This window comes from Calonectris borealis, chromosome 2 (genome assembly GCF_964195595.1).
Source record: "Calonectris borealis chromosome 2, bCalBor7.hap1.2, whole genome shotgun sequence".
Lineage (NCBI taxonomy): Eukaryota > Metazoa > Chordata > Aves > Procellariiformes > Procellariidae > Calonectris > Calonectris borealis.
The window spans coordinates 91,304,829-91,322,050 of NC_134313.1; positions in this window are offsets into that span (position 1 = coordinate 91,304,829).

Consider the following 17,222-nt stretch of genomic DNA (forward strand, 5'->3'; position numbering starts at 1 on the left):
AATACAAATGTGGAGTGATGAAGCTTACACTCCAATTATGTTTTACAATGTTGGCCATAAAAACTTCATTGTGATTGTAATGTCAGATAATTTCCAAGAACATGGTTCTGACTCGGAACAATGTGACCAGCTGCAGAAAGCCAGAACTCTGCCAAAACCTGTCAGTTTTCATTTGGTCACTGTTTCCAACAGAGTTGTCCTCATTTTATGACTGTTCAGGGTTTTCTTTTCTGAAATTTGGCTTCTTGCAGCATGATGGCTCAATGCAATATCTGCACGTGTCAGCAGGCCTAGCACAGGATCATGCCTTTCCACATTAGCTGTTATGAAATTGGTGTGAATGAGGAGATGAGCAAATGTCTTTTTCTGGAGAGGTTAAAAAGACATTGCCTAAGAATGGGAGGTTATGACCCCACAACTGGAGGTTAAGACAACTCTCTTTCAGCTGATTCATATGGCAATTTATTGGTGGCTACAGATCAAATTGGCTGGCTGTACACTGACCGGGAAAGGACATGCTCCTGCGTTCCAGGCTTTGCTCTCTGTTGCTGTAAGGGCAGTAATTTCAAAGAGAAAGTGGTAACAAACAGTATGAAAAAGTAGCATTAGAAATAATTTTAGCTATTTGATAAATAACCACATATCTGAACCCTTGGAAATTTTTTATTAAACTCAGAAATGAAGCATATAGCTCACTTTTGTTTTGCCAGTTTTTTTCTCTTAGTTTTGAATTTCTCTTTCCTGCTTGCAGGAGTAAAACCCCAAAACAGGTTAGTCTGAGTTTCTTCAGTTTCATTACAAAAGTTTTGTGCAGATCTAGCTAAAATCTTTGGTTTAGAACTATAATGATTAATGTCCTGAGCCACAAAAAGAGGAGATCTGAGCCAGAAAGAGAAGAGAATAGAAAAGTAAGAAACAAATGGGACACACAAAATTGAATACAATTCCTGACCCCAAATCTGCTGAAAGAGTCTTTTCACAATTTGATGTTTCATATTCCTCCTACATTTTTTTAAACTGTAGAAACTGATAGTACTTCATTTTCCCGTCGATGGAAAACTCTTCCCTCATCTCATATAATCTCATATATTTGTGGGTGAAAGAGGGGCGCTTTTTTTTTTCTTTTCTCTCTGTATTTTTTTCTCACACTCTGCCTCACACTTATAACAGATTGCCAGCTATCATAGAATCTTTTAGTGTGCTAAATTAGAGTTAGGAGTGGAGCATCTTATTTCTGAATTAAAATTCCAATTTTAGAATGCATCCTATCATCATATCTTGTCACATATCAGTGGGAGTGTGGGAAAACAAATGGACTTACAATTGTGCTGGCTGTACTGATAGAGAAATGCAAAAAAGTTCATATTGGCTATATCTTGCTTGTTTTACAATCAATGTGTTTACTGACTGATAAAATGGTCTCAAGGAACAAGCAAAACTCCAGGATATTGGATATGTTAGATGAAATACAAGCCAAGCAAAAGTTTCTGGTCTGAATATCTCAGTCATTAGTCAGATTAGACTGGATGCCAAAGAAAAAGATATAATGGCTGCAGGTTGTTTTCAGGTTTGAGAAAGAAAATAGCTGCATTACATCTGGAATGAAATCAAAAGAAAGAATTATTGGTAGAAGTAATGGCCCCCATCTGCTCCAGGTGTAAGTCCTACACAGATCTGCAATGAGTTCATAGGTACGTACTGAAGCTACTCATGAAAAGGTTGTACTTGTCTATACATACTATAAGCTGTTTGGGTACTGTGGGTATTTGCTATATGAGTATAAGAAATATTGCAGGAAGGACTGGTGAATAGACTTATTCAGTAACCATTATATTAATAAAATCAATTTAAATCAAGTCAAAATATATTCTTTTATTTTAATGACGTTTGAAAAAACCATGAGTTATTTTAGGTAAAAAACTTTTTTTTAATGTTCAAACAGGAAAGTTGGCCACTTGTAATAAAGGCCAATGTTATTTCAATATTGCAAAATTTCAGGAAGAGGAGGAATCTTTCCATGAGCTGATTAAAACAGTCACCCAGGATATAACAGAATCAGTGAAGTTTTCTCCTCTGCCTGAGAGGACACAAACTCTCCACACTCCTCTTTTACCTTTCCACTCCTCCTGCCTGAATTGCAGACTATTAGCTGAGCTGAGCAGAGGTTGGTCTCTGTTCTGCCGATGCACCTCTATTTGATTTGGAGTATTTAAGAGCTGGACAGTTTCTTTAAAAGAGACTGGCTTCTGCAGTTGGATGCAGACAGTATCTTTCCAGAAGGTCAGAGATTTTGGTTCCCATGACTGTTCTTCAGGCTGAAAGTGTATCTGATCAGTCTTCTCCTATCTCTGAGGAGAGCGCCCACCCACCACGCAACACAGTAAGCAAACAGCCAAGGAATAACTTTAAATACTGCACAGGAAAGGATTTAGCAAAAGATGCCTCTGTGAAAATAACCTATTGATATTAAAGTTAATAGGATTAAAGAAATGCTAATCCTCCTATCTGGCACGAAGGGTGATCCATGGATGATGTTTCAAAGCAAGAAGGGATTGTAGGAGAAGGCTGGTAGGAAGGAGGAACAAGGCTGCAATCCACTGAAACATTACTACAGAGAAAACTGGAAATCTGCCCAGAATGAATAGAAAAGGTTATAGAAAGCAGAGATCTTCATGCCCATGGCTGGCAGGGTATACTGCAGCAATTTTAATTTGGCAGTTTTATATTTATTCATATTTGCTAAGTAAACCTAAGCAAGTTTTGACAGCCTATATGAGGGTAGATCAGACTAGCCATAGTAATAAAGAAGTTACATGCATTGCACGTGAACTATTGCATAAAGAAAAAGAGACTGAAGAAGGAGAATGGAAATAAACTCTGTGCATAATCTTTGACAATTGAACCTTCTGTTTTACAATATCTTGTTAATGAAAATTGTAAATATACATTGCAATACATTTCAAATTCTTTCTGTGGCCCCCAGAAAAAAATAGCCTATAGAGAGCAGAATAGAATAAATCTGTTCTTTAAGCTACCTGTGTGATCAATTACAGTATACCCTGCTCAGTTAGCTTTTCAATTACCAAGAGGGCTATTTTCCCTAGCTTGCCATGTTGCTTGAATGATTTATTTCCAATACACTGTATTGATTTCCAATAAATTTGCCATTTGAATTAATTGGAAACATGAAATAATGACAATAGTGTTTGCTTCCTTAGCTGTTTTGCTGCTTTACTTGTGCACACTTTTATTGTATTTACGTATCAAGAAAGGGAAACTTCAGAAAGAGGAGGACAATTTCAGAACAAAATCAAGTAGGGAGATGGAGAAAAGAAGGAAGAGGGTCAAGGCTTGTAGATAGGGAGAGAGAAAGGAAAAGAAAGATATTAGCGTTGTGACATGGTGATTGCATACATAAGGGAAGGTCTATCAGGGCTACGTGTACACGGTTCTGAAAAGCAGTCCCCAGAGCATAAGCACAGCCTGCTCTGCCTCCTTTCTGCCATTTTTCTGCTCGACTGCCTTGCAGCTCGCTGCTGGACTGCCCCCACTCTGCATGCAGGCAGGCAGCCCAGCCTGCACCATGGCATGCGAGTCCAACTGGCACGCATAGGTACTGAGTCTTGCATGCTCTGGAGAGGGAGCCAGCCGTAACTGAGGCCCCGTGTGCAACCTTGCACTATGCGCCGTGCATAGAGCCATCTTCAGCAGGTGCTGTGAAGGCCAGGGAGTTCATTCCTGCATGCCAGTTAGTGGGGATATTACGGACCTGCAACTGCCTTGGGCTGATGCTTATAGTTCACGCCTGGTGTGCAGAAGGTAGTTTCTTCCCTAGAGTTACTCTCAGAAAGGGCATGTATGGGTTACATTTCTGCTTTTTTTCTTGTCTTTCTTTCTAACATCTTCAGTAGCATACCTTAGCGTTGCAGTGTCTCATCAGTAGCACATTAGGAGGATATTATTTGCCACTCTCTGTTTACTCCCTCTTAAGCAAGTGGAGCTCCTTCTAAGTGGACTACAATAGCTTTACATCTTTTTCTTGCAATCAAACTCTAAACACAGATAAGTGGTCATAGCGGAGCTGGGATATGCAGGAAGATTCCAGTTAGCTAATTTTTTCGTGCAGAAAAGTACAACAAATACATTTCTATTGACTAAATGGGTATTATTTTCATAGAATTTTATTTTGTAGAACATTCTGAAGTAGATTAATTAGTTACACATTAATTATTCACACAAATATATTCATAAAGGGAGGGATATTGGACTTCTCATTTCTGCAGTGTAGAAAATAGGCAAAGATTATTATGTATTGCAGCTCAGTGAGAAGAATGCAATTGTTAATGATATTTCTTTTTTTTTTCTTTCTTTCTTTCTTTCTTTTATTCCCCCCACTACCTGTCTACTGTACCCAGGATCACAATCTGACTGGATTTTGCTTGTATATATCTTTACTCTATTGGTGATCTAGTCTTATATGAATATCTATACTATTTATGTAAACACCGATTTTGCTCTCAACAGCTGCAGAATGTGCTCTCATTTAAGAAAAGATTACATGTAAAGGTCAAATGTGTTACATGTGTGCTCTCCCCAAAAGAAATTTCTGAAACTCCCTGGTCCCTAATTCTATTGTTTCCTTATACTGATAATCAGATGTAGACCACATTCTTAAAAATTTAGTTGAAATTCAGAATTCTATAATTATGCAATTTGTCTCCATTTGTTCAGTTCCCTCACAGAGGCATTATGTCCTGTGGAAATAATAACGTGTAATTAGAGATTGCCATGTGGAGTATAGAAAATGTCATAATTACATGGATCACTTCACTGTTGTCATTTCCTGCAATTTGAGGACTTTGTTACTTTACTATTTTTAAAATAGATTTTTAATACTTTTTTTTTCTGATAAAAAGGGAAAGAAGTATAAAAGAAACCCAAATGCATTAGGAAAATTGATTCAGTAGAAGCCCTAGAATATGTGTCTCAAGCCAGACATGGAATATCTTCACTCACGTCTTTAAAGGCCAATTGAATAAGACAATGCTCTACCATGAGCCTGTGTCTCTGAATACAAGTTTTGATCAAAACATTACTGTTGAAGCTGTTTGTCCTTTCTTTTGGGAAATTAATCTATTTTCCTTTTCTGAATAGAAGAAAAATATCTTAAATGTTTTGATTAAAGCTGCACATATTTTAGTTTGGATATACTACTGCAACAGGACATGGGAGATACAATCCAGATACTTCACAACCCTGTCTTTACTAGCAGTACAGAATCTCAAGCTTGACTTCGTCTACTCAGAAGTGGTAACATCCAAGACACTCATATCTGAGAAGGACTCCTCTACCTCCTTTAGTAAGATCTAGGACGAAAACTTGGCCAAACCTAAGTCACCATAGTCTGGATCAGAAACTACTTTTTGTGGGCATTGCCTGAGAGGCAAGATGCCTCTGCTTCTTACTATAAATTATCCTTTGTAACACTTTAATTTTCCTGGCGTGCATGCCTCCAACACAAACACAAGTTAGTAAAGAATATGCTGTGCAGCCCTAGCATGAAAATAAAGAGCTCTTGGTATTACCTCTATCGCTGTGTTAGCCAGGAAAAGGCATCATCTGCTTCTAAGCTCTCATCAAGTGCATTTGCACTTGCGCTCTGTAGTTTTGTGTATAGAGAAATGATAGGTGGCCTGTAATTGCAACTGCTCAGAGCAAGCAAGTCAAACGGTAAGGTCAAACCCCTCATTTTTCTTTTGCTGCGGACATCCTCAGGATAAACAGCAGAGAGGATGCCATCGCTTTGTCAGTTTTCTTGCTGCCTGCCAGCCCAACAACTGCTGCAGCAGTGCAGAGACAGAGACTGGTGAATGCTTCACAGGAAACAAGCAGCAGACTAAACTATTCCACAGCTCATTCACTACTCATTGCTTACTAGAAGAATACAGTGATGACGGTGATTTTAAAAGCCCTGATATTCAGTGTATTTCATACTTACTCTTTTATGTAAGCACAGGTCTCCTCTCCTGGTGATGCCAGCAGACAAGAGGTGAGTACAAGACATATAAAATGCAAATAGCCGTGGTCTAAAGTGGTGTCCTATTAACCCTTACTCAGCCTAGCCTTTTGGTCATGCACAATGGCAGAGTATTAAGTAAAAACATGTACTCAGGTAAAAAACAAACCTAAAAATCGTTAAGTTCTTGTTTTTTCAAACTCAAACAGGGGAAACTGCTGCTGTCAGCACAGTACCTCTATAATAATAAAAAAGAAAATTATGCACAATATAGGAACGGGCTGAAGATTGCTTAGAAGGCAAGGAGTCTTGCTCTAAATTAAGCTCCTGACATTAGAGCAATTTTTCCTGTTATTGTCTTTTCTCAGCTTAGGCGTAGGCGCATTTTAGGAGGCCAGGGTTGAACAACTGATATTTCTTTCTGATGTTCTGGTCTTAGTTCGATGCAACTCTCAAAATACTGTTTTGGAGAGCCACAGTTCAAGGAGTTTGGGGAAACTTCATATTTCTGCTAAGCCTTCTGTTCCCATTTCCCACTCACCATTTTGTTTTTTAAGACATTACTGTTTCCTCTCCTTGTCTCACCTGCCATCAGAAACCTGTGGAGGTGGGAAGAGACTTCTGTAACTACAGCTGTGACAGCAGATATTAGTTCCTTAATGGAAACCTGTTGTCAATACCGAGCAGTAGGCTGTACTGAGTGACAGAAGAAGGTGCCACATGAAAGAAGATACTGCTTCATTTACAGAAAAATGGCTATTTTTCTCTGACCACTTTTGTATAGTATTGTTCTTTCATAGGTCTGTTTTGTAATGATCATATTCAAGATATTGCTTATTAACTGTCTCTTCTGCACAGTTTGTAATATTTAATATAATAAGCTTTTCCCTGGTGACATTGATCCATGGTTGACTACGCACTTTACTGCTACATACTTACTTACAATCAAATATAGGGAAAGAAAAAGCGCTAAAAAAAGAAAAAAACAAGCCTCAAATGTGACAGGCAGACAAAATGATGGAGACAGGGTCACATATTAAATTGCAAAGTGTCAGGCTCTTTCAAATATATACTTTTCTGGGTTTTTTTTCTTCTTTTTTTTTCTTTTTCTTTTATTGTGGAAAAATAAAAGCGGCATAGCCACTTATTATTTTCTGGTTAGGATTTCATAATTCTATGGACATGTCCTCGAAGCATTTAAAAGTCACCTCCTCAGAATTTAGGATGAAAGATCGCTTAAGTCTATTATTTCTCTTTCTGTACAGAATTAGGTGTGTTGACAGTTGGAATAGGAGACAGAGCAGAAGAGCAGTGTCTGTGGAGAAGGCCATGCTGTGGTCATGATGTAACATGAAGGCACTTTTTAGCAGGTAGGTCAGAGGTTTCTGTCAGAGGAAGTGAAAGCACAAGCGGTTTTTAAGTTCCCTAGACTGTCAACCTTCCACTGGGTTGAATCTGAATATGAGAATGATTTCTTTGTATATTTTTTTCCCTTCAGGGGAGATTTTCAGAGATATTGCAGGCTTAGGTAGATCATTGGTTCACCATCACATTTTCTCAAAGTGTTTGTGATTGACTTCTGCATTGGTTGAAGGAAGGACCTCTGGACTCAAACGCCAGAGCTTCCAGTTAAAAGTTGGATGCTGGCACTACATTTTCTGACACCATGTTGAAAGCAAGTTTGTATTGTGTATTATTATTAAAAAGACATTGTGTATTTTCACAGGGAAAGCCTCATTGCACTAATATATAACTGCTCAGGAATATGTACTTGTACTTGACACTTGGAGGTTTTTTGTGCCCACTTGATATCGCCATATGGGTTTTAAGTACAATGGCTAGAGAGATGTTTCGAAATTTCACAAGAAAATATTTCTGTGATTAAATTCCGTACATTATAATTCAACTCTACATTTAAAATAGATTTTAAAATTTCTTATAATTATAAACCTTCAAAAATTGGAGTTCATTATGAAATGCTGACAGCTAACAGAGAAATGATATTTTAAGTGAAATAATGAAAATGCTGCACTAAGCACACGCAGAATAAGTATGGGAGGAGAAAGATCTATCAATGCCTGGCCCTATAATACCGGTGAACTTCCTGTAGAAAACACCTGACATGAAAAAAATAATCCTTGTTTAGTACTCCATGAGAAGTAGAAAGTAGTCCAAAATCAGTCTAAATTAGCACTGGAACTGTCTACTCAGCCCCAACTTTTATATATGACAGCATCCTCATAAGTAATGTGTTTATATTTTCTCACCTGCCTTTCATTTTCTTTCCAAACTCCTGTATGAGCCCTTAGGTTTTAATTAAGAAAAGAGGTCACAGTTAGAACGCAAAGTTGAGTTACAGACAAAAGTTCAAAATATAGACTTCTATATTAAATTCAATAGTAAGGCTGGCTGTATTGGACTTCTAGAAATGATATTATTTTATTTTTTTCTGTTTGTTTCTTATTAAATATTTTTCCAAACGGCTTTGACATTTGGTTAGGAATCTCAAATTTGGGACAAATGTCAATGAAAGATAAAGTACTAGCAATTGCAAAAACTTCCTATCATATTTATCTCTCTTTCAGTAAGTAAGTACTAATAGTAAAATTCTTGCATGAATATATGCATGTGCTTGTGTATGTCACAATGAAGGTATGCATTGACTTTGATAGGTTTGGATCAAGCCTTACATAGGATTACAGTAAATTGCAAGTTTAATGAAGTCACAGAATCTAAAATTAGAAGATTGCTCAAGGAAATGTATTGTAGGAAAATTTTGGCTACAATTTTCAACATCACTGGAAAATTAACATATAAATTAATAACAAAGCTATTGCCAGAAGCGCTTATGAGGGCAGCGTGTTGGATTAGGCAGTAACACATAATTAAACATAGCTATTACCAAGGATATCTAGATTCAGCAGCACCTGAGAGTAATGGGAACTTGTTTGCCCTCCTGATCTAGTATTCTTTAAAACCAAAGATAACTTCTGCATGTAAGGCATGTTAGAGCTGCAGGCTCTGCTAAGAACTGAATGTATGCTGAAGGGAGAAATGATGGCTTTACAGTTAAAAACATTTATTCAGAACCCAAACCTGAAACTTAAAATTGGCAATTCTTGTAAACCACAGCAAAATGAAGAACTAAAGACAGATTCTGCATATTCCAAACATCAGGGGAATTCAGATTCTGAGTTTTGGGTAAGGTCCCTCTGCAAATGACTATGAAAATATATTTTTCTTCCCTGAGTCATTTATGCTGATTGAGCTGAGAAAAGTAGCACACACTACCACTGTCAGCATTATAAATATACCTTGGAAGACATCCAGCCTCTTCTTACTATAGCTACTGTGATGCATCCCCACTACTCAAGAGACCTGAGATTTAATTGTCTCCATATATATGTCCGTGGAGATGGGTCATATATAACACCAGAGAGGTCAGAGGTCTGAAACAAAGAAGGAGATGAGGAAGAAAAAATTCTGCTCATAAGAGCCACTAGTTACTTCTCTTCTCTCCTCCAATGATTAATTGCTTATAAAAAGTGAAACCGCTCTCACAGGAAAGATGAAGTAGAAGACTCGCTTAGTAGCTCAGGCAATCACCAAAGGTTTTGTGCTCCTGGAAAAGTGAGATTTCAGTTCTCAGCTTGCTTTTTTAAAGTGGAGACTTAAACCTGAATTTTCCCAGTAAAAGTTAACGAGGTAGGCCAGGATTTTCTGAACAAGAATAAAACAAAACCTCATTATGTGATCAAGCTACCCAACCTTCTGATCAGCAACCACTTTGAGATGACAATAGGATATAACCTCTTGAGCTATTGCAGTTTACCATTACTACTTAGTTCACAACTTGATTCATTGGCAATATGCATGTTGATAAAGCTTCAAAGTGAAGAGCATATTATTGAAAATGAAAAATCATTTACATTGAATCAAATATAAATGCTAATGCAGTAGTCAAAATTGCAAAACAGACTCAGTCCTGTCTTCCATTTAGTGCTTGCAATTAACTGTAATGACGGCTTACTGCAGAAGAAACATATCCAATGTAAAATTTGATTACCTTTTTTGTTTTGTTTTCCCCAAGCAGATTACTATAGATTTACAGTAATGTGGTAGAAATTAAAAAAAAAGAAAAAACAAAAAACCAAAACAAAACTGTTGGTTTATTTGAGACTGCTCACTTCAGGACTTGGAGATCACTTCATCTCCCCTCCTTTTTATAGTTGCATTTTTAAAGATAAGATTGTGGGCTTTTCATGTAACATTGACATATTACTTGGACTACAGTTGTCGATGTAGTCTTACAATTTAATTTAATATTTTTCCCTTACACAACAGGTGTAGATTACATGAGTTTTGGAATGGTTATTTAGTCTTCTCCCTCTCCACCTTCTTCACTCTGCAAATAGACACTTTGTTTTAAATGTAAATAGTGAAGTTTATTCAGGAATAATTCATATGATTTGTCTTGCATGATTTGGGATATAAATGTCGCATTTATCAGTGTTATATGGTATGAAGAACATCACAAATCCTCGTCAGCAGTAGATTTTCTTTAAGTGTCAACAATGGATACTCCTAACATTAACACATGTAGTGCTTAAGTATTTCTGGATATTTGAAGGCTTCAGCTATGTTTTTAAAAGTCAGATGTCTACCTGAAGGTTTATCTATACTGATAAGAACCAGTGTTGTCTTGAAATTAGGCAAGAATTCTCACCAGTTTATGGGATACTGGAGTCACTGAAGTGCTCAAATGTACTTAAGGGAAAGGGAGAAGAAGGGTTCAGTTGCAATGAAAGTATCAGGAATTCCTCAGTAAGGCAAGTGCGTGAAGATTTGTGGTTTGTCCTGACCCTCCACATGTGAACAAGAATGTTTCATCTTTCCTATTACCATTACATGAAATTTACCTGATACCTGGACTACATGAAGCAGTTTTGTTGAAATAGGTATCTCCCCTTTTGCTTTCAGTCACGCACTGTTGAGATGGCTTTTGATCTGTCAAGGTCTTCTGCTGGATAAACTACTAATAGGGGGAGGAAGGGAAAGGAATGACTGCCACAAGCTTTACTGATTAAATGAGCATATTAATCTAAGTCAGCACTACTCTGAAAAGGTTCAGCTGTCCAAATGTCATAAATACATTTTACAATGGGTTATCAGTTCATAGTACTTGATTAATCATATAACATGTTCCAGTGAATACATACCCATACTCTACCTGCAGCAAGCCAGCTAGCTCTGCAGGCTCAGAAGAGGACAGCCTCACACACAAGTATGCCCTACAAGCATTGTAAATACAAATTCCTGGAGCACTTGATTCTGGGAACTCAAGCCTGAAGTCCAGTAAAGCTACCAAAGATTACATAGTCACAGTCTCAGTGGAGCAAGTAATCACATAGCATCCTCCTAATAACAACCATGTATACAAAATAGCCTCATCTTTTGGATAGGAAAATGATACATTTTCAGCTATAGCTCTAAAACCAATTTAAAAAATAGAGTGGAAAATATCTAGATACATATTTGTGAAAGTGCAGTTATGAAATAACCTGTCTTCTGGAAGTTTGCTGATAGAAATAGAAAGAGGTGCCCTGGTTCTTAGGCTAATGATCTAGCCTAACCTACTGGATCTTAAGCAGCTGGAAGTACTGATAAGCTGTTACTGAGCATTTGTGCAAACCATAACAAAGCAGAGTTCTTGAACTTGTTTGCGGTCTCTTTGCATTAACTTAATATGTGCATTAATTATCTATTAATAATTTTGATTATGGATATTGATCTGACTGAGGACAATGCAGATGTGGAAGAAATGCATGAACAAACTAGAGGTGTCACAGACCTGGAAAAAAACAAAGCAGTGAGCACTTGGGAAATTGGGCAAAGGAGAGAGGTTGGCACAGTAATCCTCAATATGCATGGGATTGTACAAAGACAGAAGAGAGATCTCTCCTGCCTTGTCAGCAGGAAGGACAAAAGAGGGTGGGCTTTAATTCCAGATTTTTTTTCCAAATCTTTCCAAGATTTGGAAATCTCCATCAGTGGACATTTTTAAGAATAGCCAAGAATTATTGGGAATTGATTAGGATATGTAGGGGCAAACAGGTGAAATACCCATTTCACAGATTTCCATCCAGCCATGTATTCTATATAGATCTTGGCCAATGGTTAAAACTTTTCCTCCATGAAGCTTTTCTAGCACACAGAGTAAATGTGGAGCAATTGCTGGGAGCTACTCTGTGTGGTAGAAATGATTCTACAAAGAACATTTTTCTCTGGCTCTCTGTTTTCTGGTCGTGGCTTATACTTTTTCTTGGACTAGAGAATAGATGGGGAGCAATGAGTGTTCATGGAAGTAATTTCTGTCAGGAGGAACATCCTTCTTTTTCCTGTTAACTTGTATCAGACTTTTACTGATTTTTAACATCAGAGGCCTAAACAGTTAGAGAAACATGGGTCTAAAAGTCATCTAATTTTAAAGTGTAGCTTCTTGGCCAAATGCTTTTACTCTGCCGGCATGTACCTGCCAGACACTAGCTGCAGCAGAATTGGAATCATGATTAATGGATACAGCTCCAAGTTCCTTCTGGAGGATGGAGGTGCAGGGATCTGGTCATTTGTGATTTATTTACTCTTGGTACTGTGACAGCATAGCAAGAGCTGAGAATGTACTAAAACACCAAGACTTTTGAAACCCTATTTTAAAAAAGTAGACCTTGTCCATTCCCCCACCATGCCCCAACAGAGTTAAAGCAGCAGTGTACGTAGGATTAAAGATGATGGAACCATAAAAAAATCTGCTGATAAAAAAGAGTAACCTCTGTGAAAAATGTTGCAATGGCTTTTCATCATTTTTGAGAGAAATTGTTTGAGTGGTATTTTCCATATGGAGAAATGGGGAGATTAAAGATTTAACTTAATCCTTTCAAATGACAATTCACTTTTCATTTCCCATTAAAAATCTCTGGATTCTGTTTTCCTGTATGTGATTGTAGAAGGTTTTAATATTCACAGCTATTAGGGTTCTTGAGCCTTAAGTTTTTCTGTCCTATAGGGAATATGTTTTTTCTCAAGATACATTCTATTGAATAACACTTTTTTCTTATCAGAAAGAAAAAAGTAGTGAAAAGCTTACATTAAGTGGATAGCTTATGTCTCCAGTACATATAAATCTGTGAGGCTGTTAGATATATTTCCACACTTTTTTTTTTAAAGGTCTTTTTCCCCAAATACTTGCTGTTTCCACAGTCAGTGATAGAATTATTCTATATATAATTGTATATCTTCAATTGTACACCTCTATAAGGAAAATGACCCGCAGTTCCCTGTAGGTATCACTAATACATATTCCTCTACCCAGAAAGAGAGGCCCATGCACCCTCAAAGACTTGATTGACAACACCACAGTTTAAAAGCCAACTGTTCCTCTCCTTTCCTTTCCCTCTCCACACCCTATAGAGAAGTGATGTTGATTGGGAATGGGAAGCTCCTACTAGAACAAAGATTTTTCCTGACACATTAGAGTAATTTGTTTATAAAATTTATTTTGCTGTTGTATATTCACCATTGGAATTGCTCAAAATAAGACTTAAAAGCTTTGGGAAGATGTGCAGTAGGTGGGATGGGAAACAAGTCAATAAATTCTGCCATGTTTCTTAGCTTGAGCTTGAGCTGTGGAGTAAAGACTGATATAGCTCTGAAGTGCAGAGCAGTATAGCAGTGAGGAGGAACTATTAGCAATGCAGCAATGTGAAGAAGCAGTGGCAGGTGTTGGGAGGAAAAGGAGAAAGGGAAGGAAATGGTGTGAAACTTTTTTTTGCTTAGATTGGGAATCTTTGCACTGTTTTCTCTTCCCCTTTTTCAAGACAAGATTAGGTACAGGTAAGTATTCCTAGAAAGTTGGGGTTTTTTTGGTTTTTTTGTTGTTGTTTTGGCAATATGTATGTACCTATACATAAATGGGTACAGACAAACTTACAATGCAATGCAAGAAAATGTCATTCTTAGTAGTCAGCAAATGCATGAGAGGAGGGGCACAATGTATGTTCATTTCTAACTATAAGTCCTGTGAGCTACAAGACATTTCTAGTGTTTTAAGATGAAAACATATCATCCAAACATATTATAAAATGCTATTGACATTTAAGTTCGGATGTCTTAGCAGGTAGACAGCATGAGTCATATCTGTCAGATTTTTCAGTGTAGCTGTATCAATTCTTGCCATAGCTTTCTGTTTCTGATCTACAAATTCACCCTTCAGGGGACTTAAGATCCATCTCAGCATTTTGTCTTGTTTGCATTTTTATCATAATACCATCATGCTCAGGGATCAAACACAATCTCTCCTGCAATGGATAAAAGTTAAGAAATTTATCACAAATGGTGTGCTAAAAATGAACCTGAATTACAAGGAAAAAAAAAAAAAAAACTTTCAAAGTACAGTTTATACTTACAACACAGGTGCCATATTGCAAACTGGTAATTAACCATTAGAATAGACTGCGATGGAGAAAGGAGATTTCCTTGGACCATGGGTTACTGCTAACATAAGGGGTACAGATTCTCAACTAGTGATATTATCTTCATTAAAATCCGTGAAGCTATGATGATTTTCTTCAGCTGAGTATCTAATCTCTTCTATTACCCTGGAGAGATTTAAAGCAAGATCCTCATGGAATAAAAGCTTGGACATCTAGCAAAGAAGCATTGCTGTTGTCTGAGCCAGTGAGAGCTGCATTATGCTTCTCTATGGATGTGTATTTTCTGCTTATATTTGCTGAATAGAGCTAAACCCCTATTATCTAGCTGACTCAAGGGTCCTTTGAAAAATTCAGGCAATTACAGTTCATTGTAAGCAAAATATGTTTCTATTCGAGTTTTGAAATGGGAGAGGAACAATATGTCCAAATTTTGAGCAATCTGACTTTTGGATAATCAAAGCTAAAGTAATTGAGATTAGCATGTATCTCCTAGTTGTGTTTGGTCTGTTTGCTTGTTTGTTTGTTTGTTTTTAAAAAGCATTGCACTGCATTATTTCTCTCATCTTTTGGATTGTTGATCAAGAAGGCAGCAGTCATGATTTGCCAGTTCTCTGTTCCCTTGTGACAGGACAACAGAGTATTGCATCTCCTCACTACATTTCCTTCATTGGCAATCTGCTTTAAACAATCAAAAAAATCACAGACCAATCTGGTAAAAGGGAGTGAAGGATAGAATTTGATGATTTAATTTTTCTGCTGGCATTTTTATTTCAACGGTGTAGCATCTCTCCATGTTGTTGTATATTATACTCTGGTAGTAGTTTTTTCAAGATAACTGTTCTCCTCAACAGTATTGCTAAAAGAGTTAAATGAAAACATTAGGACTTAACAAAACATTTGTATAACTGCAAATTTTTAATGTAATTTTCTGCTAAATTTAAATGTTGCAATGGCTTTTAATTTGCTTAATTTGATCAAATTTCAGCTAAAAACCTCAGTGTTTTCACTGAATCGTAGTTTCAATTGTCTATCCTTCTACTAGGAAGTTACAATATAAGAGAATACATTTTGTTGAAAGCTAGTCACATTTGTTTAGGATTATGAATGGGTGAAGCTTCCCTGCAGGTAAAAAGAAATAATTTTCACTAGTTCTGAGAAATGCAAAATATACTGCTGTTTCAACTCTAAGTATATGTATATATATGTACCTTTGCGTACATGCAGAGAATGATTTTACCTAGATGCAAGCATTGTAGTTCTCAGTTTTGAGTTTGTACCTTCCAAACTCACAAGGAACCAATCTCATCTATGTGGATCTTGCCCTCACTCTTCCTGCCTTCCCCAGCAGCTGTGCCAGTGGGGGCACATGGTAACTATCTTCAGAGCAGGTATGAGGAAATGAGGCAGATTGGCCAGCAGCCAAATGCTTGTCAGAGATGCCTAAATCGCAGGCAACAACCATGACTTTCTGGGTTGCACCATCTGCTCTCCAATGTCGCCTTCTGCTGTAAATTCCCAGAGAAAGCACCCAAAAGCCCTTCTGACCTTGCTGAGGGCAGCATCCTCCTGGTTCCTGTACGCAGGAAAAGGTTTTTATTGCATTGTCCACAGTGACTACCAGGTCCTGCCTCCATAATTACCTCCTTTCTTCTCACGTTGAGCCTCCCACAGGAAATATTTTAAAATAATTGTTTTCATAAAATGTACTGAGGTTGATCTTCACTTGGTCTTCTGAAGTGGTGCTTTGCAGAGTAATCCCAGATGACAATTAGTAGAATTAAATACAGTGAAACACACCAAAATGTAGAAGACAAATGTCAAGAAGGATTGGAGCAGTCACCTCTGCTCTTCCACCTTAAAAGTTTTTTTTGTTTTTGTTGTTTAATTACTTTAACCTTCCTTAGTTTTTCTCACAGGATGTAAAGCCTTTTGACACAATTTTGAGAGGTTTTAAAGGTCCAAAGCATGATTCTGTGTCTAGATGCCATTAGCAGTTAGTGAAGAGTAGTACTCACAAGCCTTTGATTAGAATAGTGACACTTGTGGACCGCATAGAATTGGGATGAGAAGCAGGCAGTGTCTGACTGTAGTCAAGGACTTGTCAGCCCTAATACCTTTAAAGATGCCTCCCTCCCCACCTCTAATAACTGGAAACCACACCGTTACTTCTGAAAACAAAATGTAGGAATTAATGAAAAATATGCTTTGCAAAATTCATATTTTTCTTTCTTAAACCTAACATTTCACTTACTGCACACTTACTGGAGCCAGCACATGTAAAACTTTCTCTTTTATTTCAATTAATAAACCTATCATAAGGACATAAAAGATTGCTGGTCAGGAAAAGGTCACATGCCTCAGTAAGATTGTGTCCTTTAGATTTATTTTAACCTCACCTCTCTGCTTTGTAACTGTATCATTTAACCCCTTTGTCTATAAAAATGTCTTCACTGGCTCTTAAACACATTTATTCTGTTTGCCATCTTATTTCATATGTTGCCAAGTAACAAAGACCACTGAAGCTATGTAGGTCACCTCAGTCTTCCCTTTTCCAAAGAGAATAAATTTAACCTCTTTTTTTTTTATCTCCCCCCACCCCCACCCCCCACCCCCCACCCCCCCCAAGAACAAATACTGTGAAAACCCAAACCCTTCTTTGGCTGCTTTCTCTTACATATTCTCCAGAGCAGTGATATCTTTGGGATGGAAATAAAATA